Below are 16,927 nucleotides of genomic sequence, written 5' to 3'. Positions count from 1 at the left end.
TGCCATTTTCAGGACACCCTCACTGTATCCTCTCTTTTGAAATTCAAGTTCCATTGTCAACAATCTTTTTTCAAAATCCTTCTGTTGGCTACAATTACGCACACACACCTGTTCATAATATATATATATATATATATATATATATATATATATATATATATATATATATAATTTTTTTTTCATGCCAGCTTAACATACAGGTTAAAGATGCCGCACTCACAGAATTCTGTGATTAATCTTCGTTTATTCAACAAGAAAAAACCCAAAACCTGCAATTGGTTATCAAGGGGCAACAAGGGTTTTTTCTGCTTTAGGAAATGCAAAGCATGCAAAATTGGTTGTGACAAAAAGTCTGTAACAGATTTTAGAGGTAAAGAAATATTGAACATAGAGAGAATTACATGTGAAACCTCCTTTGTTGTATATGTTTTGGAATGCCAATATGGTTTGAAATATGTGGGCAGTACCATATGCCCCTTAAAAAAGCGCATTCTACAACATATAAGGGCAGTACAAAATGAGGATACCGCATATGCTATAACGAAACACTTGAAAATTCACTCAGATCTAAATTGGATGTCCATGAAATATTATGGTATTGCAACAATACAAAAAAATGAACGAGTGGGTGATAGGGTTCAGAAACTGAGACGTTTAGAATCCAAATTTATTATCAAATTAAAAACAAAGATGCCATATGGGATTAATTACGATGAGGAGCTGTATTGTCATTTATGATTAATGATTGTATAATAGAATAAGAAGATATTACTGTCTCTGTATTAACCTAAAATAATCTGCAATAAATTTGATGTTGGTTAAAATAGGGATAATTATCCCTACGATGAATTAAGGCACACATAGGTTGTGACTTTGATTAAATAACAATTGGAAATGCGTAAGAAGTTACGGTTTTGACAGTAGAATATTATTATTAAGAATATGCATAAACATAGTGGGGACTATAGAAGTTATGATGTTTTTTTTGGTTGTATTGCGATATTATATGGCTGTATTTATATTTTGGGTGCACATACATTTTTCACGTGTTTATTTTGTTATACTAGCAACACTGTTGGATATTTTTTATGTTATGGGTGGTTTAATTCAGTATAACACATGTTACATAAAACTACATATCCCAGAATGCCACATAAAGGCATGGCTTAGTGGAAGAGCATAAATAGTACATGGATTGGATTATTGCTTTACCGTGATCAAGACTGGGAAGGTCGAAATGCTTTGGTGTTATTTGGTGGGGGTTTTTCTTGTTGAATAAAAGAAGATTAATCACAGAATTCTGTGAGTGCGGCATCTTTAACCTGTATGTTAAGCTGGCATGAAGATTTATTGGGAATAGGTCCTTTCCCTGATGCTGGCACCGACGCTAAGAGCGCGCCTTTTCTGTGGACGTATATATATATATGGCTAGTCATTAAGTTGGAAACATTTGTCTTGGCTTAAATGTCCTTTCTCACCACACTTGAAATATAGAAACGCAGACGCTTGATAAATAAAAAAAACACTGAAATCTTCAGCATCACACTTACGCAAGATAAGATGCGTCAAACAGTGAGAATGTACTCATTCAGAAGGGCTATTTCATCCATTACACACCAGGGACTCTATTAAATAGCTTGCCCCATTACTTTTATGGTATCGACTCACCAAGATCATTTGAGGACGTGCACAGAGTGTTGGTCAAATGATAAAAATCACTCGACATCCTGGCTCAGAAGGACGGTTGCTTGGACTACTGGATACTTTCCAGATCTAGGTCGCAACATAGACATGTAAGCAGCAGCGGGTTAATATACATCTAGAAAGATATGCTCCCAAGGGTCCCTCTTAAACGTATAATGCTACTTAGAGGGGTGAAGGGGTGAAGAATGGTAGTCCTAGTGCTAGTTCATACTGTATGATGTCATAGGTGAAAGTCATTTGGAATATATCCAGTTCGAGGTGGGTAAACGGTAGTGCCATATCATAAACACTTTAGGTAGTTCTATTTCAGGTGATGTATGTTGGAAGCATTACATTTATAGTACAGCAGAACTGTATATAAGACATTCTTACATTTTGCTATTAAAAGTACTAACCCTTACCAACCAACTGTGTTGAACGTTTTAGTTAAACTTAGCGTGGGCCTCTGTGTTTTTTATTTCACAACTGTATGGATGTTTGGTTCCCTGGTGCACATAACACCTCATCCCTTTACTCTTGCCTTTCGGATCTACCCAGCTGCTAATGGTGCGCCAAGGAACCTTTGGGGAAATTAGCTTACACCTGTGTGCTGGAGTCCGGGCCAAAGTCCAGCGAGACAGTTTTCGCTCTGTGAGATAGCTACATTTCAAATCCGATGAATCAGTTAACCTTTGTTTTCCTTCATATGCAATATGAAAAACAGAATTTACAAAAGCTTGATTTCACTTTATTGTTAGGTTTGTTGTGCATCAATATAATGCGAGTTTTGGGACGTATTACTGTCAAAAGAAGTACAACCCAATACCGCAGTACAGACAAAAACTCAATTTAAATGTCTCACTTATGGAGAGAACAGCTAACAATCACCTGCACAGTTATTCCAAAACATTTCCATTGAACAGAGACAGCAAAACAGCAGGCGGTGGTTTAATCATGGTCTCATCACTGATCAACTGAATACAAGTATGGCACACACAATTTACGGAAACCATCTTTAAGTCCATTTCTGTTAAGCAGCGTCTACTTACTTTGACGTTTTCTTATCAGTATAAAGACAATGAAATTGGTTTGTGTCATCGTTGCCTGGAGCTCAATTTGTGAGAACATTTGAGACGTACTCTGACAGTACAACTGGAACCAGTTTACGAGGATAATTTCCAGAGAAACTAATTTAAAATGAATGTAGGTTAGATGCCACAATTGTAACGCACGTGCATGCAGAATATCCACAATTGTGTATCAGTAGGATCCAGGCTGCATCCTCTCCCGATCCTTCCTCCGCTTCTCTCCTCCTGCCCTTCCTTAAACCTTTCCCCACCCCTTTAAAAACAAACTACCCCGCCCCCACCCCAAGACCTAAATCAAAAAAATACCCAAACCCCCTACTCCCGCCCCTAAAAAACAAAAAAAAAAAACAATAGCCCGACCCCCCCGCCGTGAGCCCTAAAAATAATTACCCACAACTCCACCCCCTAAAAAAAAATATCCATCACCCACCCACCCTAATCCCTTAATCCAGCCCCCACCCCTGCCCCACTTACTTCACTGTGTCCTTTCCCAAACAACCCATGGCTAATTCTGTGCCTTAACCATGCATATGCATAGATTAGCCAAGCATGATTAAGGAACAGAAAAAGCTGTGTTGTTCCAGCAAGCGTGGTTATGCTTCTGTGGGAAACATCCGCATTGTTAAGGATGTGTTGTTAAGGACGTTGCCCCCATATTCACCTAGCTGGTTTTCGTCAGTGAGATGTAACTTGAGTCTTTAGCTTACTGAGGAGAGGTTACAGGCATGGAAATAACGCCACCCAAGTAGACATAATGGAAAGTACTACCAAGATATGACTGAAATGCAAAATCCAACATTTCATAACAATTGATGGTTGCCTCTAGAAGCCCACTGCATATTTACATCACTAGGCATTGTCTGTCAAGTCTTAAAACTCAATACGCCAGTCAACCTATCAAACAAAGTAAAAATCTCTTGCAAAACCAAATTGTTTTGAAGGAAATACACACAAAGGCTTGATATCGCTAAAAGCAATAAAACATTGACAGTGTTCCACTTGTTGTCAGGCTTCTCTCCAGCAGCTGCAAATAAATTCACAAAGAAAGCAGACAAGCATCATTGTTTCTAAAAAAAAATAAAAAGCATTGTTACAGCCAATAGGTCTCACCTGTGAAACATAATGGCTTTGCCAATGCACATTTTTTCTCCTAAATGGTCTTTGCCAATGGGCACACATTTGTAGTGGCCATCTCTGAATGCAATGTATTGTATTTTGAGAAACCCCATTCAAAGATAGGAGCTAAGGATGCATACCTAATTTGTGGAAATCTTTGAATGGAGTTCCTTAAAATATAAGAAAGGATTCTTCTCCCATGAGGATGTCTTGCATGTTGCTATATTGTAGCATTTATTTACCTTGCAAGCGGTACATACTGCATGGCGGTGCCTTGTTCCCCTGGTTTTGGGAGCCATCTTAAAAGAGGCTGTATACTGTCTTAATACATTGATGTGTTGCTTTTCTCCCTTTTATTTTACTGTTTGTATAGTTGTCAGGATTCTCTTCTGGTAGGGACACCTTCCAGTAGGGAGGGGAGTTGCTGGTCTTCAGATTCTATTTTAGTTGCTTAACTCCACCGGTTTTACACGTGTCATGACACCCAAAGCCACCACCCCTTTTAGGAGGCGGGTTATTTTAATATGACAGGTGTGTATCCGTGCTGAAGATGTGCCCATGGCAAGCCTGTCTGTTCCTGGATGGTGCCAGGGGCCACGACCCCTGGCTTTTTTAGATCAGACCCTATTTGTTACATGAGGCAGGAACTTTGTGCTTGTTCCTCACACAGTCATTTTCTGGATCCTAGTAATAAGGAGTGATGCGATGCTTTAAACACTGCAGCTTCTTGGTCTCTGCCCCTTGCCAACCTTGTCTAAGATAACTCAGCTTCCTCAGTCGAATATGGTTATTAAGCTTTTTTAGCTAAACAGTAGATCTCTAGGAAAGCACAAAATTGGCACTGAGTTTTTACCAGAGACGGCTAAAAGATGACTGTGCCCCCAATATTTTGAAAGCTATCTCTCAAGGATGTGCTATTGTTAGACAAGACGGGGTTGCTCAGAAAGGGGGTGGGATCACAATGATGATCTTTAGGTAAGGGCTACATAGCTCCTTTTTTGAGATTTCAATCGATGGATGTAAAGCATCTTTTTTCTCCCAGACACTTTCGAAAAACTTTAAACTGCCAGGGACCTTAATTTATCACCCTCCAGGCACACTTTCTCACTTTGTTACCTCTTTAGCAGACACCCTTTCTCCTCTAGTACTTCACTACTCCAACTTTTTAGTTGTAGGGGGCTTAAATTTACATTTGATAACTTCAGCTGTCCAGCAGTAAGAATTCCTACAAGAGGACCTGGAGAGCCTACAACATAGTCAATTACTTCACTACCCCACACACAGGTTGGGACATCATTTACCCTGCATTGTCTAATCTTAATAATCTCAAGACTAGGTCCCCACTTCCACTGAGCTGGTCTGATCAGCTTGCTATTTCCATCTCTATAAGTCCCAGAGGGGTGTTGGCAGGCTACGACACTACATCAATCTGGTCACTTTAGTGGGACAAAATTACCCCTGCGCAGTTTTGTCAAGTATGTCAAAACAGTCAACCCAACTCAGATAGAAAAGTGGATAAGGCCAGCAAATAAACCACCAACAGGATTAGAGGAGCAATAGATCAAACTTCCCACCTCACAAAGTCAGTCACCAGCAGGCAAAGGCATTCAACCTGTTGGATTAACAAAGACCTACTTGTTTTGAAGCAGGAATTTAAACGTTGTGAATGCCTTTGGCACAAAACATATGAGGCATCATATCAAACAATCTTGCTGAAACTTCTATGCAACTAAAATTCAGGCAGCCACTAGTATGTCCAGAGACATTTTCTGACTTTCTTTAGTTTCTTCTTCCATCACTCTCTTTAGTTTCCTCTTGCATTGCACCATCGGTGGAGAAATGCAGTGACCTAGCTTCCTTTTATCTATAAAGGTTGATAACACATACGCCTCATTCTCTGCTAAAACCAGAGGCTCTCCATGCTCAAGTGCCTGGTTTAACACTTCTGAGGACAGCTTTGGGATCCTGAAGTTCAGTGCCACTGAACCAGCTGATATGCCTTTGCTATGCTCCTCTGTAAAATCTGGCTCTCCTTTAGTCCTAGTATCTCCCTCTATTTTAGAGCAAGGTTCTGTGGTGGTCTATTGGAAGTAGCCAGCTGAATGGATAACAACTGCTTAAATCTAAATAGCGAGAAGACTGAGGTATTGGTTTTGTGCAATCAACCTGACATCTCGTCCACCGCATGGTGGCCTAATAGTCTTGGTCCGCTACCTTCACTTAAACAAAAACTGAAAAGTCTTGGTATCTGGCTTGATCATAAGTTGCCATTTGACAACCAAGTCAACTCATTAGGCGAAAAATGTTTTGGGTGATTGAAAATTCTAAAGAAGAGCTTAGGACTAGTGTCAGCTCAGAAAATCATCATTCAATCACCCTTCAGGTTGGACTATTGCAATGTCTTCTATCTTGGCTTTTCCCAGTCGTGACTCAAAAAAGACTTCAACGTGTTCAGAACTCTTCAGCACGTCTGCTGTTGCAACTTCTAAATGCCCTTCTATCACTACTGGCTTGAGCCAACTTCATTGGCTCACGGTTAGGCAGAGAATAGCTTTTAAAGCTCTCTGCTACCGATACAAGCCATTATCTAATGCTGGCCAGTGATACCTTTAGTCTTTGTTCAAAGTATACATTCCAGCCAGGAACTTAAGATCATCTGATGCCAAACTAGCCTCTGTCCCTAAAGTTACAAAATTTAGAATCAGAGGCAGCTCTTTTAGCTAACTGGTGCCTAAGATCTGGAACTCCCTGCCTCATATAATTCAACAGGCTTCACCTCAACACTCCTTCAGGGAACAGTTAAAAATCGGGTTCTTTACCTCAGGCTTTGAATCCATAATTATTTTTACCTGCACTATCTTCCCTAGAGTGAAGTCTTAGCACTGGGACACTTATTGAAGTAGTCATGCGCTTTATAAACATGCCTTATTATTACTATTAAGTAAAGTCTTGCTCGACATATGGAAATATGTTAAAAATTGTCCACCATGGATGCAACCAATGCAGCTTTCTTTGAATGTGATTTCATAAAATATAACAACATACATTCAAAGATTCATGCAAAATTAAGAAGGCTATTCCCCAGTAGTTCCAGCAGTACTTAATGCACGAGGGGCCTAAGGGGCTCACAGGCAAGCAGCTTTTGAGTAGGGGCAGAGGGGGTTAATAAACAGAGGTCTTCCATAACACACAGCTAAAGCTGTCTCTAGGCAAGACCTACAGCAGACTGAAAGTGAAACAGCTGCTGAAGCCCTTCCAGGTCGCTCCCTCTTTGTTTCCTTTCCTACCAATCCTCTTTTCTTCCCAACTTTGCTAGCTATCGTCTTTTGTTCCTGAATTTATCAGCTCTCTCTCAATATACAGTCTCTCTTGCATCATATTGATCTCCGCCTCTCACCTCTGCTCCCCCTCCATACATCGTTCCATATCCCTATTCCTTTACATTTCAAGCCAGGGGCGGCTTTAGGGCAGATGGTGCCCGGTGTGACAATTTTTGTTGGCACCCACCCCCCCAAAGACCAACTTTGCCATGGTTTCCCTCACTACCACTCTTTAACAGTGCCCCTCGAAGTCTCCATAACCACTCTCTCTTACATGCATTTAATTAGGTTCATAGCACCACTCATACCAGTGTAGAGTGTCAGAGCACTTTACATCACACACATTACGCAGTCAATCAATCATACATGTGTAAATCAGTGTATAGGAAATGTTGGATAAGACAGAGGACTACTAGGTGTACGAGTCACATGTCAACCATACTGGTAGTCAAAATAGTGCTTAAGAGTGCTTGAGCTGGAAAAGCACAAACTCAGAATGTAAAACTTAACACCATGGTTGGGGGTTCTCCTTAATATTAAGAATTGATTTCTATCCAAATGAATCCTTTTTGCAACATTAGGATAATGAAAGACAGGGAAAAATCATAACGCTCAAATTTATACATTGCAGTTTGCATGCAGCTCTTTGATGACAGTTAATAGCTTACTGTTCTACATTAGGATTTTAAATTACAAACTGCATGTAACAAAAGGATCTCTCAGGTAAAAGCAGTAACACTCTGACCTTTTTACAGTATATGCGCTTTGTGATCTGCATAGTACATGTTATTTGCAGCAGGCATGTTAACCCTTTGTGCTGCTTTAGGGTTAGCCAAAACTGCCACCTGGCAAAACACCTGCTCTCTCTCTAGCAGATACATTAATCACCAGAGTTATCTTGACCTTTTTAACTGTTGCCTGAAAATTGCTGGCGGCAAGAAACAGCAGGTGCTTTGAAAACCGTAACAGACTAGCAGACAGGCGCCCCCATCCGAAGTTGGCACCCGGTGCGGTGGCACTGGTGGCACCTCCCTAGAGCCAGCCCTGTTTCAAGCATTCTTTACCCGCTCTTCACTTTGCTCTTACAAGCTAATATGCTTGCTTCTCTATCCCATTTCCCCATTCTAGATTATGTACCATAGGTTATTTTCCCTTCTGCATTTCCACCATTAGCTAGCCTGTCCTCCTGGGTAATATCTTTCTGAGAGTGTACAAACACAGCCGTCAGATTTCTTTATTGCCTCAAGTATATTTATATTAGTTTAGTTATCTCCATTTCAAAGGAAACACAGCTCATATGTTTTCAACATATTATATAAAAGCCTATAAAGAAGCTGTGCTCTCTCCTTTCTTCAGCTCGCCTAAGAGTGAACGTTGTTTAATATTCGCTTGAATTCTATATTCATTTTTTAGCTATCAATTAGGTTTCCAAATTCAAAACTTGTAAAGATGTTAGCATGTGGAACAACTTTAATACGTTTTAGTTTAATGCAAATCTGTCTGCTGGTTTTAAAATACTCACAATAAAAGACCTACTGACAGTAGGGTTTGTGATCCAAAATCCAAACTAGAGAGATTTGTCTCTATATAGAATGTTGCAGTTCGTGAGCCAGCTCTTGTGGACTACAAATCCTATTGAGAAATATGTTTTGCTGAGGCCATATGGATGGAATATTACACTTTCCCCAATCAAAAGAAGTCAAACATACTCAGTAAATCTTTCGCCAGTTTTTGATTTATTAGTAGATACGCACATTTTTTTAATCTATTTCTATGCTTGGAATGCCAAATCAAATGAAGATCCAGAATGAGGGGAAGTACAAAATATGTACGAGTCAGAGTCGCTGGAACACATCCAATAGAGTGCTAGTGGGCTCTGAGCAGGGCAGGAGTAATCAAAGGCAAGGCCAAAGGTTAGAGACTGCACACACAGCTTTCTACACGTAGTGCCCCTTAGCAGCGTCCTTCTTACCACTGCCAACACCCAGGTGTCCTCCAAAGATTTGATAAAGAAAAACGTTGCATTTCTCTTCTCAGCAAATGTACTTCAAAAAGTATAATAGTAGTATGGCTTCTCTGATGTCACCAATGATACAACTGACGAAGTCATGTGCAATGTCATTGATGATGTCATCTAATCAGTAATGGGTAATGTATTTGAGAGCATTATTGTTCTGCAACTAACCAAAAACAGGAAATGCCACTTTTTTGGGATTTCGGATTTCAACCATAACATTTCTCCAAATGAAGCTCCCTATTAAAATGTTTATGTTCATTATGATACATTTTAACTTGTAACCATAGTGGCCAATCACCAAATTTTTCGGTGAATAGCGTTGATTGTTATCTCTAGGAGTAGCCCTGTTACAGGTCATAAAAATAACATGAAAATATAGACTTTTATACTCGACAGGTTTTTTAAATTTTTTTAAATACAAAAATGCTTAATTATACCTATATTGTACACTACAAACTGTTAATCTGGACATTGTGAACTTTATTTAAGTGACATTATTAGTCTAGACTTTGGGCTGTATTAAAAAGCTATATTCAGAAATTATGCTATAAATATTTGCCTCTCCAAAGAAAAATAACCAGGCATTGGCTACTTCACCTAATGTATTACCGTTGATCACCAACGACTCTTCGCAACAGGAGGTGTCACGTAGGCTCTCATTATCCTAATGAGACTACTGGATTTTGAGCGGCAAGATCGTTCACAGTGTGGGGGACTAAGTCTGACCCACGGTGAAGGACCCTAGTCACTCTAAATCTGGGTTTTGCTCCGGCTAACTAGCAGTGCCTCATCTCTCCCAAAGGGAAGAGACAATTGGGCAGCCGAGCACATGACATCTTTAGTACTTCCCAGGAAAGTCATGGTCACTCAGGTCACAACCGGTTCTCTCACACACAGTATAGTCTCATATAGAAATGACAAAGGCAGTTTAAGTTTTAAAGATTGGTTTAATAAAACGACTGCATTTTAGATAGCAAAGCGTGAGCTGCAATAACCAGAACTACACAACACAGTAGGATTGAAATAGTAACGATGAGAGTGAAGCACAAGAATAAGGCTATCATAGTGCAACTAGATTATGTTCTCTCTAAGTTATATTCTGAGCACAGCATGTGAAGCTCTAAGCCTGCCTTTCAGGTTCCCCCGGGAGGACATCAACCCTCATACCTGAGCAAAGGCCTGTAATCTGCATCAGCATCTGCAACAGGGCAGTCAGCATCTAGTTGTAGGTTCCTGGTCGGAATCTCCCTCTGACCTGTACTTGGGCTAAGAAGTGTTTTTATAACTAACACGCAGATGTTATAAGAAAATGTCCCTACGTACGAATGTGTATCTTTTACGAATACTGGAGACTAAACTTCTACCACGTTTACCGGCAATGTACCAGACTGTAGCCTTGACTGAAGCACAGGGCGATCAAGAATGCATTATTTGAGAACACAGTGCTGAACTAAGCTAAACAGTGAGATAGAAGGAAATAAAAACAAGACCGTAAAACTGGTTATTGTAAAATAACAGTGCGAGGTTGAATAAAATGTATCTAGGGCAAAGTGCACAGCGGCCTAGTATGTTAAACTAACGTGCATGAAGCTATATTTAAAAATGGCTACACTACAGAGGCTGTTATTGCACTGCTTTACAATGCAAGATACACGATTATATAGCCTAAAGTCATCTCTCTCAGAAACTAATGGCTGCATTAAATCGTGCTCAAAATATGACAAATTGAGAGGAGGGGAGCATAAATGAGCAGTCATAACACCCCTATTCTCAAACTTTAACAGAGAAATATGACTGCTTCAGGGAAGTCACCTTCCCAGTTCCTTCATACATGAACACCTCTTAACCCCTTCCCCGCCATGGACGGAATGGTTTTGTCCGTGGCTGCAGTGTCCTGGAACTGTCCCTCTGGGGAAGCTCTAGCACTCCCCCCGAGGGCCACCTCCCCACCCCCCCAGGTCAGGGTTGGAAGGGGAATCGCTTACCCTTCCACCCCCGTAAACCCCAATGATGTGAGGGTGCCAGACTCGTTGGAAGCCATTTGCTTCCAGTTTGTCTTCGGGCAGGGAGGTGAGTTTTTCCTCCGTGCGGGGGGGAAGGCACAAAAAGAGACATCGGGGAAAGGAAAGGGTTTTCCTTTCCCTCAATGTCTCTTTCAGCATTCCTGCTGCCCGATCGCATCAGAATGCCCACTAGACACCAGGGAATTAGTGTGTGTGTGTGTATGTGTGCTTTTCCAGTGTGGGGGAGCAACCCCTTGTGCAAGGGTCGCTCCCCTTGGGGGGCCAATATATTTATCGCCGTTTCAATCTTTTATTTTTAGGCCAATCTGCCCCTAGGGGGGCAGAAACCACTAGAAACCAGGGATTGTTTTTGTGGCTGTTTTTTTGTGTTGGGGCGGCCCTTTGGGCAAGAGTCACCGCCCAGGGCCAAAAAGCACTATTGGGCAGTTCTGCCCCAATTGGGGGCAGATCGGCCATTTTATTTAGAAATCCACATAGCACGAGGGATAATGTGTGTGTGTGTGTGCTTTGTGTGGGGGGTGGCCCCTTGGGCAAGGGTCGCCCCCAAAGGGGGCAATATAATATATGCCATTTCTGCCTGGCCTATTTTTATGGTTCCTGCCTCCCTGGGGGCAGAAGGGCCTTAAAAAAGACACCAGGGATTATTTTTTTCTTTCTTCTGTTTTTTTTTGTGTGGGGAAGGAGGTGGTGGGGGCCCTTGGGCAAGGGTCACCTCCAAGGGGCAAAAAGCACTATTGGGCAGTTCTGCCAGATCGGCCTATTTTTTTTAGGCCCATCTGTCCCCAAGGGGGGCAAAATCCACTTAGTGCCACGGATCGTATGTGTGTGTGTGTGCTTTGTGTGGGGGGGGGGGTGGCCCCTTGGGCAAGGATTGCCCCCAAAGGGGCAAAATATTCTATGCCATTTCTGCCCCCCTTGGGGGCAGATTGGCCTATTTGTTTTAGGCCCATCTGCCCCCAAGCAGAGAACACTAGACGCCAGGGAAAATTTATAAATGGTTGGTGGCGGGGTGGTTTGTCAACTGGCAAAGTATTTGCATTTGTGATTATAACAGTTTATTTCTCCTTTTTGTTCTAGTTCAAAGCTTTTGCTTCCTTTGCTGTGGCTTGTTGTGGTTTTGGCAGTGGTTGTCCTGTGGTTTGCATAGTTGCATGTTTTAGGTAAGTAAATACATTTATTCCAAAGGAGTATTGTTGCCATGTATGAATGACATGTTTGTAGGTGGTGTACTGAATACAGGATTGTGTCTGAAATTGTCCTTAAATTTATGCACAATGATATTTGTGTTGTCTTATGTCTAATTTGCTTTTCTTTTTTCTTTTTAGTGGGATATCATTGGTGATTTCTGTGGCTGTGCAGAGTAGTTGCTGGTGAGTCAAGATTTTTCAGGCAAGTGAGCGGTATAGTTTTTGAGTTTATAACTCTTAGTGATAAAGCTACACTTTGTTTATTACTTATCTTACACAGTGCTGGTTGTTGGTGGTGCATTTGGCCAGTTACTTTTTGTATGAAGGATCATGGCTAGCCATAGGATGACCGCTCAGCTGGTTGTTGGTGTGCTTTTTGAGGCGTCTTCTGACCATGATTATGAGACTGACTCTGCATCTGAGGCAGAGGAGGAAGTGCAAGATTCTGGAAGTGAATTTTCTGTCAGAGAGGAATCGTCTGGTGATGAAGCCACTGTCAGTGCTGATAAAGTGCCTGTTTTAGAGGAGGACATTGATGTGCCAAAGGTGCAGCAGCCAGCGGCTGCAAGGCTTCCCATTGGAACACTTTCCTGCAATCATGAGTCTTAACCGGTATGAGCTTCTTCTTCGGATGTTGCATTTTGTAGATAATGCTTTAGCCTTGCCATGAGATTACTCTGATTCTGACTGTCTTTTTAAGATTAGACCTTTCCTTGATCTTCTTGTAGATCGGTTTTCAGAGATGTATATTCCAGGCGAAGAAAGAGTCTTTGGTCCTCTTCAAGGGTTGTTTGTTTTTTAGGCAGTACATTCCTAGTAAGAGGGCACGGTATGGAATTAAATTGTATATGCTGTCTGAAAGTAGTACAGGATATGTTTATAATTTCCGGGTCTACACTGGTAGGAATTCCAGTATTGACCCCCCTGGTTGTCTGCCCACTTTTGGAGTTAGTGACAAAATTGTGTGGGAACTTGGTAGACGACTGTTTAACAAAGGTCACCGTTTATATGTAGATAACTTCTACACTGGAGTTCAGTAGTTCAAAGAGTTGTTCAGAGTGGACACTGTTGCTTGTGGCACAATCCGCTCTAATTGGAAAGGCTATCCAAGAGAGCTTGTCTGTAAAAAACTTGAGAAGGGACAGTGCAGTGCCTTGCGGAATGATGAGCTGTTAGCTCTGAAATTTGTAGACAGAAGGGGTGTGCACATGCTAACTACCATCCATGATGAGAGTACTTCACCTATGGCTGTTTGGAATCAAGTTGCTGAAGTGCGCAAACCTATGTGCATTTTAGACTACAATAAGCACATGGGTGGTATTAATAGAGAAGATCAGAGGTTGGAACCTTACACTGCTGCTCTTAAGGCTTATGTTTGGTATAAGAAATTAGTGGTTGACCTGTTCCACTTGTCAACTTTTAGTGCTTTTGTTGTGTTCAAGGATAGTTCTCCAGAGTCAAGGATGATATTTGTGAAATTTCAGGAGTCTATCATAGCGAGCCTTGTTGTGCTGGAACAGGCAAGAGTTCCTAGAGAAGCAGTGGTGGAGGATGTGGCTAGATTGAAAGATCGTCACTTTGCTGAGCACATTCCTCCAACGGCCCAAAAAAACTTTCCTGCTAAGAGATTTAGAGTCTGTGCTTGAAGAGGTATCAGGAAGGAGACTAGGATGTACTGCCCTGATTGTCCTTCAAAGCCTGGGCTGTGTGTGGGTGGCTGTTTCAGAAGCTACCACACACAGAAGAATTATTGGAAAATACCGTGACCGTAAACTGCTGTTTTATATTTTCATATGTTCAGTTTCACGGTTGGCATTACTGTTATTTATTCAGTTAGAGCTTTTGTGTTTGTAGTTTTGTACTTATTTATAATTAGTGGTTTCTTTGTTTAAAAAAAAAAGTGATGGCGGTGTGTGGGGTGGCGCTTGGCTGATGGTGTGCGTAGGGTGGAGCTTGGCCGGCGGTGTGCGTGGGGTGGCGCTTGGCTGGCGGTGTGTGTGGGGTGACGCTTGGCTGGCAGTGTGTTTGGGGTGGTGCTTGGCTGGCGGTGTTTGTGGGTGCTTGGCTGGCGGTGTGCCTAGGGTGGCTCTTGGCTGGCGGTGTGTGTGGGGTGGCGCTTGGCTGGCGGTGTACGTGGAGTGGCGCTTGGCTGGCAGTGTAAATATTGACTTGCTGTTGGCTACTGCAACACTCTGCCAGCCCAACTCCAGTCCACACACTCCCATCAGCTGGTGTGATCGCTGTATCAGGCATGTGGGCGTATGTAAGTGATGGGCCCTTGAATGGCGCTGTCTGTCGATGCGAGTGTTGTAATGTGCTGGGCCCGTGGCACGCGGCGTGAATGGTCTTGTGCCTGTCATGTACGAAAGATGTGTGAATGGACTGTAAAGGGGTTGGTGCCTTCTCGTGGCTTTACATCTCACGAGCTGTGAGTCATTGGTTCAGTTTTTGGGCCTTTCAGTTATTAACAGTGCATTTCATTTTTGTGAAATCTCTTGTTAATAAAATTTAATCAACTGAACCCTCATGCCAAATCCAGCCGGTATGTGTGGTAAAAATAATAAAACATGCTCAGCTGTAATCAGGTGTCGCAGCACACCCGTGACACGCTAGGTGTCTCGGGTGGGACCCTGATGATGAAGCATGCCACCAACTTGGTTGGTGGGTGAGGGGACTTTTTAACATAACCTAAGTACGTTTCTTTTCACAATTTTAGTGTTTGGAACATCACATAAGTACGTGGACACATCAAAATGATCTACTGCGAAACTACCTGTATTGGTGGGGGGGGCAGCTATGTTTTTGGTCCTGGGTGCGGCCTTCATCTAAGGAAACCTACCAAACCCAGACATGTTTTAAAACTAGACACCCTAAGGAGTCCAGGGAGGTGTGGCTTACCTGGATCCCCCCACATTTTTTTCACAGACTCCTCTGCAAACCTCAAAATTTGCTTAAAAAAGTATGTTTTCCTCGCTTTTCTTTGTAGGATCACCGCTCCGGCACAAATTTCCTACCACCCAGCATCCCCCTCAGTCTCCCAAGTAAAATGATACCTCACTTATGTGGGTCCCCAAAGCAGAGTTAGCCTAAAAGATATATAAAAGAAAAATATATGCTTATCAACTTGCTGTGCTATCTCCTCAATCTCTACCGGTTTTTGGCATTTGTCAGTTGCAGGCACCTGGGCCACCCACACAAGTGAGGTATCATTTTTATCGGGAGACTTGGGGGAATGCTGGGTGGAAGAAAATTTGTGGCTCCTCTCAGATTCCACAACTTTCTGTCACCGCAATGTGAGGAAAAAGTGTTCAGCCAAATTTTGAAGTTTGCAAAGGATTCTGGGTAAGAAAACACTAGGGGATCCACGTAAGTCACACCTCCCTGGACTCCCTCGGGTGTCTACTTTTCAGAAATGTTTGGGTTTGGTAGGTTTCCCTACATGGCTGCTAAGCCCAGAACCAAAAACGCAGGTGCCCCCCGCAAAAACAGTTTGTTTTGTATTTGATAATTTTGATGTGTCCACATAGAGTTTTGGGGCATTTCCTTTCGCAAGCACTAGGCCTACCCACACAAGTGAGGTACCATTTTTATCGGGAGACTTGGGGGAATGCTGGGTAGAAGGTAATTTGTGGCTCCTCTCAGATTCCAGAACTTTCTGTCACCGAAATGTGAGGAAAAAAGTGTTTTTTTTAGCCAAATGTTGAGGTTTGCAAAGGATTCTGGGTAACAGAACCTGGTGAAAGACCCACAAGTCACCCCATCTTGGATTCCCCTAGGTGTCTAGTTTTCACAAATGCACAGGTCTGGTAGGTTTCCCTAGGTGCCTGCTGAGCTAGAGGCCAAAATCCACAGCTAGGCACTTTGCAAAAAAACGCTCTGTTTTCTTTGGGAAAATGTGATGTGTCCACGTTGTGTTTTGGGGCATTTCCTGTCATAGGCACTAGGCCTACCCACACAAGTGAGGTACCATTTTTATCGGGAGACTTGGAGGAATGCTGGGTGGAAGGAAATTTGTGGCTCCTCTCAGATTCCAGAACTTTCTGTTACCGAAATGTGAGGAAAAAGTGTTTTTTTAAGCCAAATGTTGAGGTTTGCAAAGGATTCTGGGTAATAGAACCTGGTGAAAGCCCCACAAGTCACCCCAACCTGGTTTCCCCTAGGTCTCTATTTTTAAAAAATGCACAGGTTTGGTAGGTTTTCCTAGTTACTGGCTGAGCTAGAGATCAAAATCCACAGCTAAGCACTTTCCAAAAAACATGTCAGTTTTCAATGTAAAAGTGTGATGTGACCATGTTGTGTTTCCTGTCGCAGGCGTTAGGCCTACCCATGCAAGTGAGGTGCCATTTATATCGGGAGACTTGGGAGAATACAGAAAAGCAGAACAAGTGTTATTGTCCCTTGTCTTTCTCTACATTTGTTCCTTCCAAATATGAGACAATGTGTAAAAAAGACATCTATTTGAGAGATGCACTGGAATTCATATGCTAGTATG

General features: G+C 42.1%; 1 protein-coding gene across 5 annotated transcripts in view; it reads right to left on the bottom strand.

Annotated features, from left to right (window-relative positions):
* The window catches only part of WDR25 (WD repeat domain 25), a 648,317-nt gene that overhangs the window by 280,923 nt on the left and 350,467 nt on the right, over window positions 1-16,927 (bottom strand). The window lies entirely within an intron of this gene.

Source organism: Pleurodeles waltl, chromosome 9 (genome assembly GCF_031143425.1).
Source record: "Pleurodeles waltl isolate 20211129_DDA chromosome 9, aPleWal1.hap1.20221129, whole genome shotgun sequence".
Taxonomy (NCBI): domain Eukaryota; kingdom Metazoa; phylum Chordata; class Amphibia; order Caudata; family Salamandridae; genus Pleurodeles; species Pleurodeles waltl.
Note: the sequence above shows the minus strand (reverse complement) of the source record. Positions and strands in the feature narration are given on the sequence as shown.